This window comes from Lygodium microphyllum, chromosome 13 (genome assembly GCF_053477565.2).
Source record: "Lygodium microphyllum isolate KBCC chromosome 13, Lygodium_microphyllum_v1.1.10, whole genome shotgun sequence".
Taxonomy (NCBI): Eukaryota; Viridiplantae; Streptophyta; class Polypodiopsida; order Schizaeales; family Lygodiaceae; genus Lygodium; species Lygodium microphyllum.
In genome coordinates, this window is record NC_141147.1 from 10,425,462 (window position 1) to 10,439,684 (window position 14,223).

Below are 14,223 nucleotides of genomic sequence, written 5' to 3' on the forward strand. Positions count from 1 at the left end.
TGCATTTTAAGAGGGATTTTTCAAAAATGATTTATATTAATGTGCTTTGTATAGTTTAAATTGATTATTCTAACATCATTTTTTATCTGTGCAGGTATCGACATTTTCAGGATGAGTCGAGGGATGAGCGATGAGGAGTTTCAGGAGATGATGGCACGCATGTCTCCAGATCAGCTCGCGAGATTCAGAGAGATGGCAGATCAGGAGCTGTCTCATTCTTCGTCAGGGCGCTCTGTTAGATCAGCTTCAGTGCGATCAGATGCTTCAGCTTCGAGCAGATGATCTCGACGCTCGCGACTTGGGCCAGAGGGAGGGACTGCGACTGCAGGAGGATCAGGGGGTGCTGCTGTGGAGACACGGACGCGGTGTCTCAGTCTCGTCGTTCAGCTGGAGCTCGGTCACCTCCAGGATTTGTCACACCTATGGGGACGTCCACTCCAGTTACTCCAGCTTTTGCGCAGCCGTCGGCAGATGGCACACCTTTTGGTGGCACTCCTTTTGGTGGCACCCCCTTTGGTGGCACCCCTTGGAGTGGCACTCCGGGAGAGGGTACCCCCGTCGGTACACCGGATGTACAGGGGTCTCCTGGATATGCCCAGGAGCGTGGACGGAGATGGGAGAGGGCCCATACAAGGCACACTCCTAGGGATTATGGATACCTAGTGGATGGCAGGTCAGGAGCCATCATCATGAATGATGAGGGGAGGAGGGTGATGGCTCGCATGAGGGAGTTGTGCCAACAAGTTTTTCGGCACAACGTCCTGGATCATTGGAGGAACATACCGGAGGGGAGCAAGGAGTACATAGTAGCATCCTTGCACGAGGAGTTCCCGGTGCCAGCCGCAGTGGATAGATTCTCTACGGGCTGGATGATGGATTGCATGCGTGCATACATGTCACATAGACGATCTGACGCACGCAAGGCAATCAAGAGTGGGGCTCCAAAGCCCGAGTGGTTAGATGCAGACGACTGGCGCTGACTGAGAGAGGAGGCTACAAATTCGCCAGGACGTTGGAGCCAGCAACAGGAGGCGGCGAGGGCACGAATCGAGGCCTGATCGATACATCATCTTGGGAGTGGCGGCCACAGGACATATTTGGAGGACTTTGTAAGTTTCTCTTTTGTTTTGCTTATTTGTTTTTTTGAGATATTCTTTGTACTAACAATCATGTTTCTAACAGTTAGCATTTTGTTTTCTTTGCAGCACTCCATTACAAATCGCGATCTGCAAGGCCTTGAGACTCGATATGCAGAGAGGCACGGTCTCAGATCATTGATCGACCGATTGTATAGACGTGGCGGCCCAGTAAGTCACTCATCTTTCTTGTCCGTAGTTACCATGAGATATTTGAATGCATTATTGTATGGTGGATTGATATGTTGTTTCTTTTTCTGCAGAATCCGTTTGATGCTCCTTTGCAGCGGGAAGAGCTTTCGGGGGACGAGGATTTGTAGCTCGCCCTTGGATCCTTAGAGCTCACATACCTTTAGTTTTTAGTCGCCCGATCTATGTAGACATTTTCCATGTATTAGTGATATTGTTTTATGATTTTACCAATCGCATTTTATGCGATATCATGTATTTATTTCATCTATCAGTTTTATGATTTCAGTATACATTCTTTTTGTTTGCAAACGCTTTGTATGCAGCAGTGCAGAAACTATTTTGTATGGCTCTCATACAGCACACAGTGCTATATGCTGCCCTGCCACAAATTTTTTTTTTTCTCTGTTACCGTTGCTATTTGCGTCGCAAATTTACTGCACGCATTGCTATTGTCGTCGCTATAAGCGTCGCAAATTCTCTGTAACCGTCGCTATATACGTCGCTATATGCGTCGCATTTGCGATGCATATAGCGACGCATATAGCGACGATTCTATGGCGTCGTCAATAACGACGCTTTTTGCGACGACGGGGGCAAATTTTGTTGTTTGTATTTTCGTCGCTTTAAACGTCTCTATAAGGTCTATATCTTGTAGTGAGAGTAACCTTGGTAGCCAAAATCTCCAAGCAGAAAATGGCAATATTAGGGATAATATACCCTTTGAGGATAAAAAGATTCCAAGCCCAGTAAGTCCCATCAAGGCTTGCAACACTTCCATGAGAGGTAGTTGTGATGGTGGCATTGATAGAACCATTAGGTCTACAAGCTTAGGTGAGCATTCTATGAGTGGTTCTAGTTGTGCTCCTAGTAAGGCTCTTGAGAGACCTTTCCAATTTATAGATGAATCATGCTTTCGATGAGTAGATGCTATTCCTTTTAGTAAAAGCATGGTTCCTATGGCTAAGCAGTTGCAAAGTGGACAAAGGAAAGGGAAGACATCTCATATGACGAAGATGCAGCATGCCAAAGGTCCACCTGTACTAAATAGAAGCCATAAGGCTGTGAGGCCATTTGGTAATGGTGATAAATCCACAGTGAGTCCATTGGACCAATGTGGGCAGATGAGGCAGTCTAAGAATATGAAAAGGAGTATGAGATGGGTTTGGAGGCCCAAAACCCCTAAAAATACTATTGGTGTGTCAAATGAAGGGCTAGGAATCACATGTGGACATGCTTTGATGGATTCCCAAGAGGATGTGACTAAAGGCCATAATGTGACATTTGACAATAGGGACTGCCGCCCTGAGATGCATCTATGTGATGGGTCTAGGCTTGAAGCTCTGTCTAGTTTGGATTGTATCATTGACATATGGAATGGTTTAGAGAAGAGTTGAATGATCATAAATCCATGATTCTCCCTATAGGAGGAGTTACTGGAAAGTTGGGACAAGCGATCCGTTTGAATGACGGCCAAGGGAATGAGATATATCAACCTAATGATGTCATTCATTCAGCTCATAGTACCCAAGAAGAGATGGTCATTATTACTGAGATATCAGTAGAAAGGCTTGGGTTAGTGGATCTACAAAGAGTATAGATCAAGCTTTTAGCTGACTCGCATGAGTAGCATGAGGCTAGTCCTCATATTTTATGCTATCCTTGGTATCCTGCTAGTTTGATAGGATGTACTGTATATACCAAGGAGATCATATATTGCATGGATTAGAATGAACTATCCTTTTTAGGCCAACAGGGCCAGTTGCTTTAAGTAGTTAATGTCTTATTTCATTAGGCCAAGAGGGCCAATTGTTTTTGAGTTTTAATAATCTATTTCTTTAGGCCAAGAGGGCCAGGTATCTGTTTAGTACAGGTGCAGTTAATGGTTTCTTGTTTTAGTCCTGTGATAGCCAAGTTCAAAGAAGCGCTTGGAAGGAGCTTTTGTCGCGTGGAAGCTTCTCGTGGCCCTATCCAAGTGATATCTCTCCTTTACGAGTGCCTGTTCTTTCACGCTATATGTATCTGTGTACTTGAAGGGGGTTTTCTTTCTTGTTGGGGATCGGAAATCAAGGCATGAAGTCCCAGGTTTAGGTTAGGTATGTTTGAGGGAGGTTTGAGTAGTTGTTGGCTCTTGTAAAGACATTGCCAGGCATTGAAAGACCTGTTTTAGATGGGAGTTCTAGTGACCCTGTTTTGCTGACCTGCTAGGTGGCCATTTTAGGAGTTCATGTTAGCTGTGAGGTAGTTAGAGAAGCCTACTAAAATAATAATGGAAAGAGACAAAACCCTAAAGATATGAAAGACAATATATGAATATACGGAGGTGTTCAAAAAGGGGTTTTAACCCCTATAAAAATAGACAAGGCAAGAAAGAAAAATCCTTGAGTTGTTGTGTATCGCCTTGCGAGGGCCTGGTAGGTTCCTGGGGATGAGACAAGACCCGGGGCCGATGCCTTACCTTCCTTGGGGTGACATCTTGCCATAAAAGAAGAAAATAAAAGTAGGTTGGAGCGAAAATAAAAGTGAGCGTTAGAAAATGATTCAGTGTTGCCTTGCGAGGGATTGGTAGGTTCTTGGGTACCGAGATAGGACCTGAGGCTGATGCCCTATTCTCCTTGGGTCACTACACTCAGCTCCCTCCTTTTTACACGCTCGAGTATGAAAAAATAAAAGCCTAAAAGAAGAAATGTGTAAAAAGATAATACCTTTTGATCATGCTATAAGAGTCCTCGCCTAGAAGAAGCTCCTAGTTGAGTTGTCCTTAGTTAGGTAGGTAGTTCAGACCACCACTTAGGATGACCTCTTCGATCGTTCTTTTTAGCTTGGCTGTGTTGGAGTAGTTGGTTAAAAATACCTATTTTTCATGAATAATAAATAAGAAAAAATAGTGAAAAATAGAGGAAATTGGGATTTTTACACTAAAAATACCTATTTTTTCTCATTTATTCATGGAAAATACCTATTTTTTCTTATTTATTATTCATAAAAAATAGGTATTTTTTATAAAAAACCAATAATTTCCATTAAAAATGATATTTTACGATTTTTAAAGAATTAATAATGGCTCTAAATCATCACAGGTTCTGTATTTCTATAGTTACAGCCCTCAAACATGATGTAAACAAGATTCAAACAAAAATTCATCGCATATGAACAACATTTGGACCATGAAACAACAAAAACAATCAAATTTCTTTGTAAAATTGGAGCATACTGCGTGTCTTGCATATTGCGGGTTTTTTAATAATTATTCTGGGCAGCCCACGGACCGACCAGCAACCATTCTTCAGTGCTAAACCTCTTTTCTCAGCTTCCTCTTCATCTTGAAGCAATCCGATAACAGCCAGACAAGCATTCTTCAGCCCCTCTTATTCTTGATTTCTTGCATAGGAATTGCCTCTATGCAGGAGAGAGAGGGAGGAGAGAGAAAGACTATTTTTTAATCTCTTTGCTTAGTGCATCATTCCTTGATCCGTTTGTGGCAATGGAGGGCGAAGGATAGAAGCATCTCAGGGCCAGGAGGATTCCTCCTGCCTCCACCGATCAAAAAATGATGAAGAATGGGGAAAAAATGGGGCGTAAAAAACTTACACCCCCTCCCCCAACATTTCATTTTGTGAGCATTAAGCTCTTTGTTAAGAGCTTTTAAGCTCTTAATCAAATTATCTAGTTCATGCCTTTTGCATTCACACTTCTAGTAAGTGGCTCCACTTTTGGAGAGGCAAACGACATCGGATTCGAGATCCATCTAGACGGGTGGTTCCATGGCATCGAAATCTATATAGCTGGGGCCCGTCATGCTCTTCCCGGCTTCTAGATCTGGTAGCTACTTCACAAACCCGAACCTTGTGGGGATTAAATGGGGAATCAAACGACCTCGAAATGGAGATCCGAGAATTGCGTTGGATTCCTGGCGTCATTTTACATCTAGGGAAACTCCAGCTCAGCCATCTGCCACCATCATTTGATCTTCCATGAAAATTAGCACTAGCGCTTTAGGGACTTGCCACTTAAAATCGTAGTGATTGCCACCGCCGCCTTCGACAAAGTCTATTTTTTCCCTGATATACATGATTTTTGGCTATTTTAAGCACTTCTCGAATACCTATTTTGACACTCGTAAAGGAGAGATATCACTTGGATATTTATTCATGGAAAATACCTATTTTTCTTAATTATTCATGGAAAATAGGTATTTTTTGATTTATTATTCATGAAAAATAGGTATTTTCCATGAATAATAAATAGGTATTTTCATGGCTAGTTTTTTAAATCATAAAATACTTGTGCACAATCGTCATACACCTTGCTTCACGCATGCCACGTGGTATCTCTTGGAATACATTGCAATTGATTGATAAACTTTAACCAACGTTGAGAGGACAGGAAACCCAAGTTGTAGGATTAGACGGGTGTTTCCATTGGGGAAAGTTTTGTGAGGCAAATCAAAATCTCCTGGAACGTTGAATTATGAAAGAGTGGAGTTTGTGCGAATGTTATATGTGTTAGCGACGCATCTTGGGGCCAATCCCCGAGGTGTAGGAGAGTCGCAGTGGAGCCGCGGCAATTAGCCAAGAGGTGCTTCCCTATGTGTGTATTATGAGGCATTATGCCTATACGTTATGGGATCTCCCTCTGAGAAAAAGGGAAGGTGAACATTATACTACATATTGGATAAAAATGCAAAATTGTCATAAGCATTTAGTGCAAAGTGAGTTTTAGACGCTCCTGACCGCCCGCGAGGCCGTGTGGTGGGGTTGTCTGTCATATGCATGAGGTTTGGCTAGTGCCATAGCCAGTGCCGGCCCATTTTAGGTCCCATCACCTAGGAGTAAAACCTTTAACTCATCTCAAAGAGGGCTTTGTTCCCTCCGGTTTGAATCAAAAATCTCTCCAATCGGGGCTATGATCTGAAAGTTATGCCCATTTTTGTGCACTACAGTGGCTGTAAACCACTCCATGACAGACACAAAAATCCCATTGCAAAATGTTTTGATCAGTTTCTGTTACAAAGATTAATAGCTTACCTTGAAGAGGGCTTTGTTTCCTTTGATCTAAATCAAAAATCTCACCAATCGAAGTCCCCTTACCAAAAGTTACACCCCCTTTACTGACAGTAGGTCCAGTGGACTACATCCAGATGGCTGGCCAGAAAGGCAAAAGTAAGACCCATGAATAACTCTAGAGGGAGATTAGAGACTCTAGGACCTCCATGATATAACAAATCAAAGAGAAAGATGGACAAAGACTAGGCTAGAAGGGTAGTAGCCATGCTCCTTCTTTAATCCATTATGTTCCACACAGTCAATTGTAAGTACAACACACACACGTACAAAGATCAAGTAACCTAGATGTAACCATGGATGAGTCAATATGACTCAACCTTATTCAACTAAGGTAGACAAATAAACCAAGGTTTATGAGCTTGACTCTCAACACTCCCCCTAATTCTCAAGTGTGATACTTCACTCCAAGTAGCTCTCTGAATTGCACAAACTTATATTTACCCAATGACTTGGTAAAGATATCTGCAACTTGGTCTTCTATGCTCACATGGACAAAATCAATGTCACCTGCAATCACTTTTTCTCTGATAAAGTGATAGTGTACCCCAATGTACTTAGTCCTAGCATGATATATATGATTACTAACTAGGAGCACACTACTCATGTTGCCACAATAGAGTGTGACTGGCCTAACTTCATGCATGCCCAAATCATCAAGAAGCTTCATGAACCATGCTGCCTCACATGCAGCTAGTGCAGCACCTCTATACTCTACCTATTGAGAGATCGAGCTCCACTCGTGATATGCTAGGGTGACCGTTGTGCATTTATGTCACCGACTTGTCAGTTGCAGATGCGGTTGGTACACCGCCCATGAATAATAGCTACATGACAGTTATCCTTATCTAATCTAGTTCGTGGCTCAATTAGTATGCCACCTTAGTTAGTTGAGTTTGGTTTGAGACCCATATACAGGGTTCTTCTATTTCTATGTACTAGAGTTATTTTGGCTTACACAACTAAGAAGAGGAAAACTATTTTCAGCCTCCACCCTTGTGTATATTCCCCCATTGTGCAAGCAAGAAAGCTACAAGTGAGACTCCTTCCTTCTCTCCCACAATCTTGACATGGTATTAGAGCCTTGTTCGTGGTAAGGAGCTCAAGAAAGCAAGCCAAGCTCGTGGTGTTCTGGTAAGAGGAGCAGTGTTGCTTTCATTTTCTGTTTTGGGAACAGATCTCTATAGGTAGCACAGCCGAAAATTGCAAGAGTGCATTGTCTCAGGTTGAGACGCCCTTCGCGGTGAAGCAAGAGGGCAGTATATGCTGCGGGAGAGGGCTTTAGCCCCTGGCAACCCTGCTTTTTTGATTTGAGGCCATTTCGGGGCCTATTTTGGAGGCGGAAATTTTCTACACACACTCAGGAAAAGACCCTATTTTATGCTGTGCGACCACTATTCTACAGGTCAGTGAAAAGTTACTGTAGAAATTGCATCGTATGTTTGTGCGCAGAGACACTAGGAGTTATAGAATCATCCTTGTTGCCTGTTGATGCAAAATCGTCACTTGGAAGTGACTGTGTGGTCAAATACCACTTTCGTCAGTTTTGTAGATTTGCCCTTGTGAGGCTGAAGCTGTGTTCTTTGCAGTGACAGAATTTTTTGCAGTGTTCTGTAATGGCGTCTGATTCTCTTTCACAGATTGTCACTGAAAAGCTTGACAAGAACAACTTCCAAGCATGGAAGTTTAGAATGATGAATTTCCTTATGGAAAAAGGATATTGGGAATTTGTTGCAGGAAATGAAGAACCAGTTCTTCCTGATGTTCCCAATCAACAGCAAATGCAAGCATTTAAAGCATGGCATGAGAGAGCCAGGAAAGTTATGTACTGGTTGTCTATCAGTATTTCAGACTCTATGATTGTGCATATTCAGGATGCAAGTACGCCAAAGGAGGCATGGGATACTTTGTCAAAAATGTATAGCACAAATACACAAGCCAGGAAAATGCAGCTCAAGCAAGAGTTGCACAATGTGCAAAGAGAAAGTATGAGCATCAATGACTACCACATGAAGGTGAAGAAGATTGCAGATGCACTTGCTTCCATTGGGTCGCCAGTGGAAGATGATGATTTAGTCTCAATGATCTTGAATGGTCTAGGAAAGGATTATGCACAGTTCTGAACATCCATTTCCGTCCGTGAAAGATTTCCTGATTTTGAGGAGTTGATTGCTCTTCTAATTTCTGAGGAGCAGAGAAATGGTGGTGCATCTTCTTCAGGAGGAACTTCAAAAGAAGTTGTTTTCTACTCAAATGCTGGAAGAGGTAGAGGCAGAGGTAGAGGAGGCCGATTTGGAGGCCGTGGTAGAAATCAGAATATGCAACAAACTCAAGAAAACCAGTCCTATGGAGGAGGACGTGGTAACTCTAGAGGCAGGGGGAGCCAAAGAGGTCGTGGTGGATGGCAAAGAGGCCAAAATGCAAACAGTAATGTTGAATGCTACTACTGTGGTAAAATGGGTCATATGGCTAAAGACTGCTATAAAAAATAGAATGACACCATGAATGGAAAACTGCAACAAGGAAATTATGCATCTTCTAGTAGACAGGGTGATGACAGAAATGAGCATTTGTTTATGGTGCAACACATGAACAATTCTGTGACAAGTGCAGAAGAAAGCAACGAAGTGTGGTATGTTGACTCAGGTGCATCAAACCACATGACAGGTCATGCAGAATGGATGGAGGATGCAAGGAAAATGGAAAAACTAGGATTTGTGGAGACTGGTGATGATACTGCACATCCTATTATGCAGATTGGAAAAATTCCTTTGTCTATGCAGGATGGGAAAAAGAAATACCTGTCAGATGTATTTCATGTCCCGAATATCACCAAGAATCTGGTTTGTTGGTCAAATGGTTGAGCAGGCCTTGCAGGTCAGATTTAATCCTCATGGATGCTTTGTTGAGGATATGAAAAATAAAGGTCGCTTGATAGCAAAAGGAAAGAAGAAGGGCAGAATGTTTACGTTGGATGCAGACATGCCTGAATTGAGTGCAGCAATGTTTGCACATGGGACCGGTGTAGTTGCAGATATTGATATCTGGCATAAACGCATTGGTCATGTTAATGTACAGCGACTTAAATCAATGCAAGCCCAAAATATTGTTGCAGGATTGCCAAAATTCAAGGTTGCAGAAATGCATAAGGTATGTGAAGCCTGTCGGTTTGGAAAACAGGCAAGGAAACCATTTCCTAGACATGTTCAAGAGAGTAAGAAGCCATTGGAATTAATCCACTCTGATGTGTGGACTACTAAAGCTGCATCTCTTGGAGGCTGTCATTATTTTGTCAGTTTTATTGATGACTATAGCAAAAAAGTTTAGGTGTATTTTATGAAAAAGAAAAGTGAAGTTTTTGGGCATTTCAAAACTCTTAAAGCTATGGTTGAAAAAGAAACAGGCCTGCAAATAAAATGCCTAAGGTCAGATGGAGGGGGAGAGTACCTCTCAAATGAGTTTGCAAGGTTTCTGCAGGAGCATGGCATAAAGCAGCAATATTCATGCAGTCATACCCCACAACAAAATGGAATTGCAGAAAAGAAAAACAGGCATATTGGAGAGGTATCTCGTGCCATGCTCAACGATAAAGACTTGCCAGATTTTTACTAAGCTGAAGCAGTTGCTACGGCAGTCTATATAATGAACAGGACTCCCACTGCAGCAATACATGGGATGACTCCAGAGGAGAGGTATACGAGTAGGAAACCAGATATTTCTCATTTGAAAATTTTTAGTTGCATTGCCTATGTACATGTGCCAGATGAGTTGAGATCCAAGTTGGATCCAAAAGCTGAGAAGTGCATCTTTATTGGTTACTCTCTGCAGCAAAAAGGGTATAGATGCTATAACCCTTCTACTCGTAATTTACAGTGAGCAAAGATGTTGTTTTTGATGAGATGAGTAGCTGGTATAAACCAGTAAATGTGATTGATGATGTAGATGCACAAAATGGTAATGCTGCACAGAATTCACAGCAGCAGTCACAAAATATTAGTGGACCTGGAGCGTCCTTTAGCAGTGGTTCACATTCTTCGCCATGGACAGGCAGATTGAGATCAGGAGAATCTTCTCAAAGCAATGCAGATAGTGGTATTCAGGTATCACGAAAAGGAAAAGAGAAGGTAGATCAGCCCATGTTTGATGTGAATGCAGGTCACTCTTATGTGGATGGTGAATCCAGTGGCTCAGAACAGAGCATTGATGATGAGTTGGGTATTCCTTCTATTGTTACACCTGGAGTAAGGAAGACTAGGGATGTTTTGAGAGCACCTGGGAGTGAACCTACTTTGCACAGGTCTACCAGAGCTAGGTATCCTGTGGATAGGCTGAAATATGATGGATTTACAGCCATTCACTATGCATATATGATCAAAGTGATACAGGAACCAGAACCCACTTCCTTTGAGCAAGCCATGGGAAAAGAAAAATGGGAGAAAGCCATGGATGAAGAAATGGATGCCTTGGAAGCAAATGCTACATGGGAATTGGTACCTTTGCCTAAAGGTAAGAATGCAATTGGCTGTAAGTGGGCTTATAAGGTGAAGCACAATGCAGATGGTTTTGTGAACAGATACAAGGCAAGATTAGTAGTCAAGGGGTATGCACAAACATATGGCATTGATTATGAAGAAACATTCAGTCCGATTGCAAGGATGGCAACCATAAGAGCAGTCATTGTTATGGCTGTATCAAAGGAATGGTCTTTACATCAGATGGATGTAAACAATACCTTCTTGCATGGTGATTTGCAAGAAGAGGTATATATGGAGCAGCCACCAGGTTATGTGCATGCTGGTCATCCTGAGTTTATTTGCAGGTTGAAGAAAGCATTGTATGGCTTGAAGCAAGCACCTAGAGCATGGTCTGACAAGATAGGACAGTATCTTGTCACTATTGGCTTTCATATTTCCAAGGCATATTTCTCACTTTATGTGAGAAAAACAGAGAAAGGTATCATGCTACTTGTCATTTATGTTGATGATTTGATTATGACAGGTGATAGTGATGAAGATATCCTTCATGTGAAAATGCTATTGAAGCAGAAGTTTGAGATGAAGGATTTGGGAGAGCTGTGTTATTTCTTGGGCATTGAGGTGATTAGATCACCAAGTGGGATACAGCTCTTGCAGAGGCAGTATGGATTGGACATGCTGTCCAAATATGGGATGATAGGCTGTAAGCCTATTTCAGTTTCTTTGGAGCAGAATGTGAAGCTGAGCGCAGATGCAGGTGAGCTTCTGGAAGACCCTACTATGTACAGACGCATAGTAGGAATTTTGATTTATATGACTATTACCAGGCCAGATTTGAGCTATGCTGTTGGATTGGTAAGTCAGTTTATGCAAGCTCCAAGAAAACCGCATTTGGATGCGGCTAGACGCATACTCAGGTATGTGAAGTCCACATTGCAGTATGGACTATTTTATGAGGCTGGGGTTCAGATACAGCTGCATGGATACACTGATGCTGATTGGGCTGGTAGTATTTCTGATAGACGATCTACTAGTGGATACGTGTTCTCTTTTGGGAGTACTGCAGTCACTTGGAGCAGCAAGAAACAGCCTACAGTTGCCTTGTCGAGCACAGAGGCTGAGTACAGGGGTGCAGCAATGGCTGCATGTGAGGTAGCTTGGTTGCATAAGCTACTTTATGATATGCATCAGCCTACAGATGGGCCAATTGTCATTTATTGTGACAACATGAGCAGTATAAACTTGGCAAATAACCCAGTCTATCATGCTAGAACAAAGCACATTGAGGTGCATTATCACTATGTGCGGGAGAGGGTTTTACTAGGTCTTATTGATCTAGTTTATGTCAGCACAGAGGATCAGGTAGCTGACATATTTACAAAGGCATTGGGCGCAGAGAAGCTACGCAAGTTCAGAGACCTGCTTGGTGTGCAGGAATTGGGATTGAGCTCGAGGGGGAGTGTTGAGATATCGAGCTCCACTCGTGATATGCCAGGGTGACCTGTGCATTTATGTCACCGACTTGTCAGTTGTAGATGCGATTGGTACACCGCCCATGAATAATAGCTACATGATAGCTATCCTTATCTACTCTAGTTCGTGGCTCAGTTAGTATGCCACCTTAGTTAGTTGAATTTGGTTTGAGACCCATATATAGGGTTCTTCTATTTCTATGTACTAGAGTTTTTTTGGCTTACACAACTAAGAAGAGGAAAACTATTTTCAGCCTCCACCCTTGTGTGTATTCCCCCATTGTGCAAGCAAGAAAGCTACAAGTGAGACTCCTTCCTTCTCTCCCACAATCTTGACACTACCTCAGTACTAGAGAGTGTAACCGTAGGTTGCTTCTTACTGCTCTAACCGACCATACTACTACCAAGGGAAAATGCATACCCACTAGTATCTCTCCTATCATAGGTACTTCCTACCTAGTTAGCATCTGTATATCCTATAAGCTCCAAAGGCTTACCATGATCATAGAGTGGACCATAATCTGATGTAGCCTTCATATATCTCAAGATCCTCCTCACTGCATCCAAGTGAGGCTTCATAGGCTTCTACATGAATTGGATAATCAGTCCAATTGAATAGCTAAGGTTTTGTCTAGTAATGGTAAGGTAAATCAGGCTACCCACCATTTGTCTATACATAGTAACATTCTCAATCTCATGTCCAATATCTGCAAGTAGCTTAACATTTTGCTCCAATGGAGTGCTCAAAGGCTTGCAATCCAACGTATCATACTTGGTTAACATGTCTTGTGCATATTGGTTTTGCAACAACCAAGTACCATGAGGTGTAGAGACAACCTCAATCCCAACGAAATACTTCAGTTCACCCAAATCTTTGAGCTAAAATTCAGCATGTAACATTTCCTTGATCTCTATGATTTCCGTGACATCGTCACCTTTAATGATCAACTCATCCTTGTAGATGACTAATATCACATAACTAGCCCTTGTCTTCTTTGTGAATAGGCTATGATCAGCCTTGCCCATAGTGAAACCAAGTTTTTTTAAGCATGCACTTATCTTAGCATTCCAAGCTCTAGGTGCTTGCTTCAACCCATACAATGCTTTTCTCAATCTACACACACGTGTAGGAAAATCTGGATGTGCATAGCCTTGGGTTGATCCATGTATACTTCCTCAACCAAATCACCATTGAGAAAAGTATTCTTCACATCCATCTGATACATACTCCATCCTCTAGATACTGCCAATGCAATCATTGTTCTCATGGTTTCCATTTTAGCAACGGGGCTGAATGTCTCCTCATAATCAAGACCATATTGTTGTGAATACCCTTTTGCAACAATTCTTGCCTTGTATCTTTCCAATGTGCCATCTGATTTGCACTTCACCTTGTATACCCATTTGAAACCAATAGGCATTTTTCCTTCAGGTATATCAACCAAATCCCAAGTGTCATTTTTGGGCAATGCTGAATATTCCTCATCCGTTGCCTTACACCAATGATAATCCAAAATAGCTTCAGAAAACTTTGTGAGTTCCTTGAAACTAGTGACTTTTGCCATATATGCATAGTGCCTCATGTGTAGCCACTGTATGTAAGCCTATCCATAGTCTTTTCGACTCTTTCTGATCTTGTCAATTGAGGTGTAGTATGAGACTCTCCTCTCTCATGAGGTGGTATGGATCTATGTCTCACACCAGGAGTCACAACTGATGGAATACCATGCTCACTATCCAAGCTATTAGTGCCATGTGAATCATAACCACAAGTGAGTGGCCCTGTGATATCATCAAGTTTGCCTTTGCCTTTATCCACATTTCTCCCCCTCACTGACATAATCATGTCATTAGACAAAGATGTTGAAGTCCTCAATCTACCTATCTA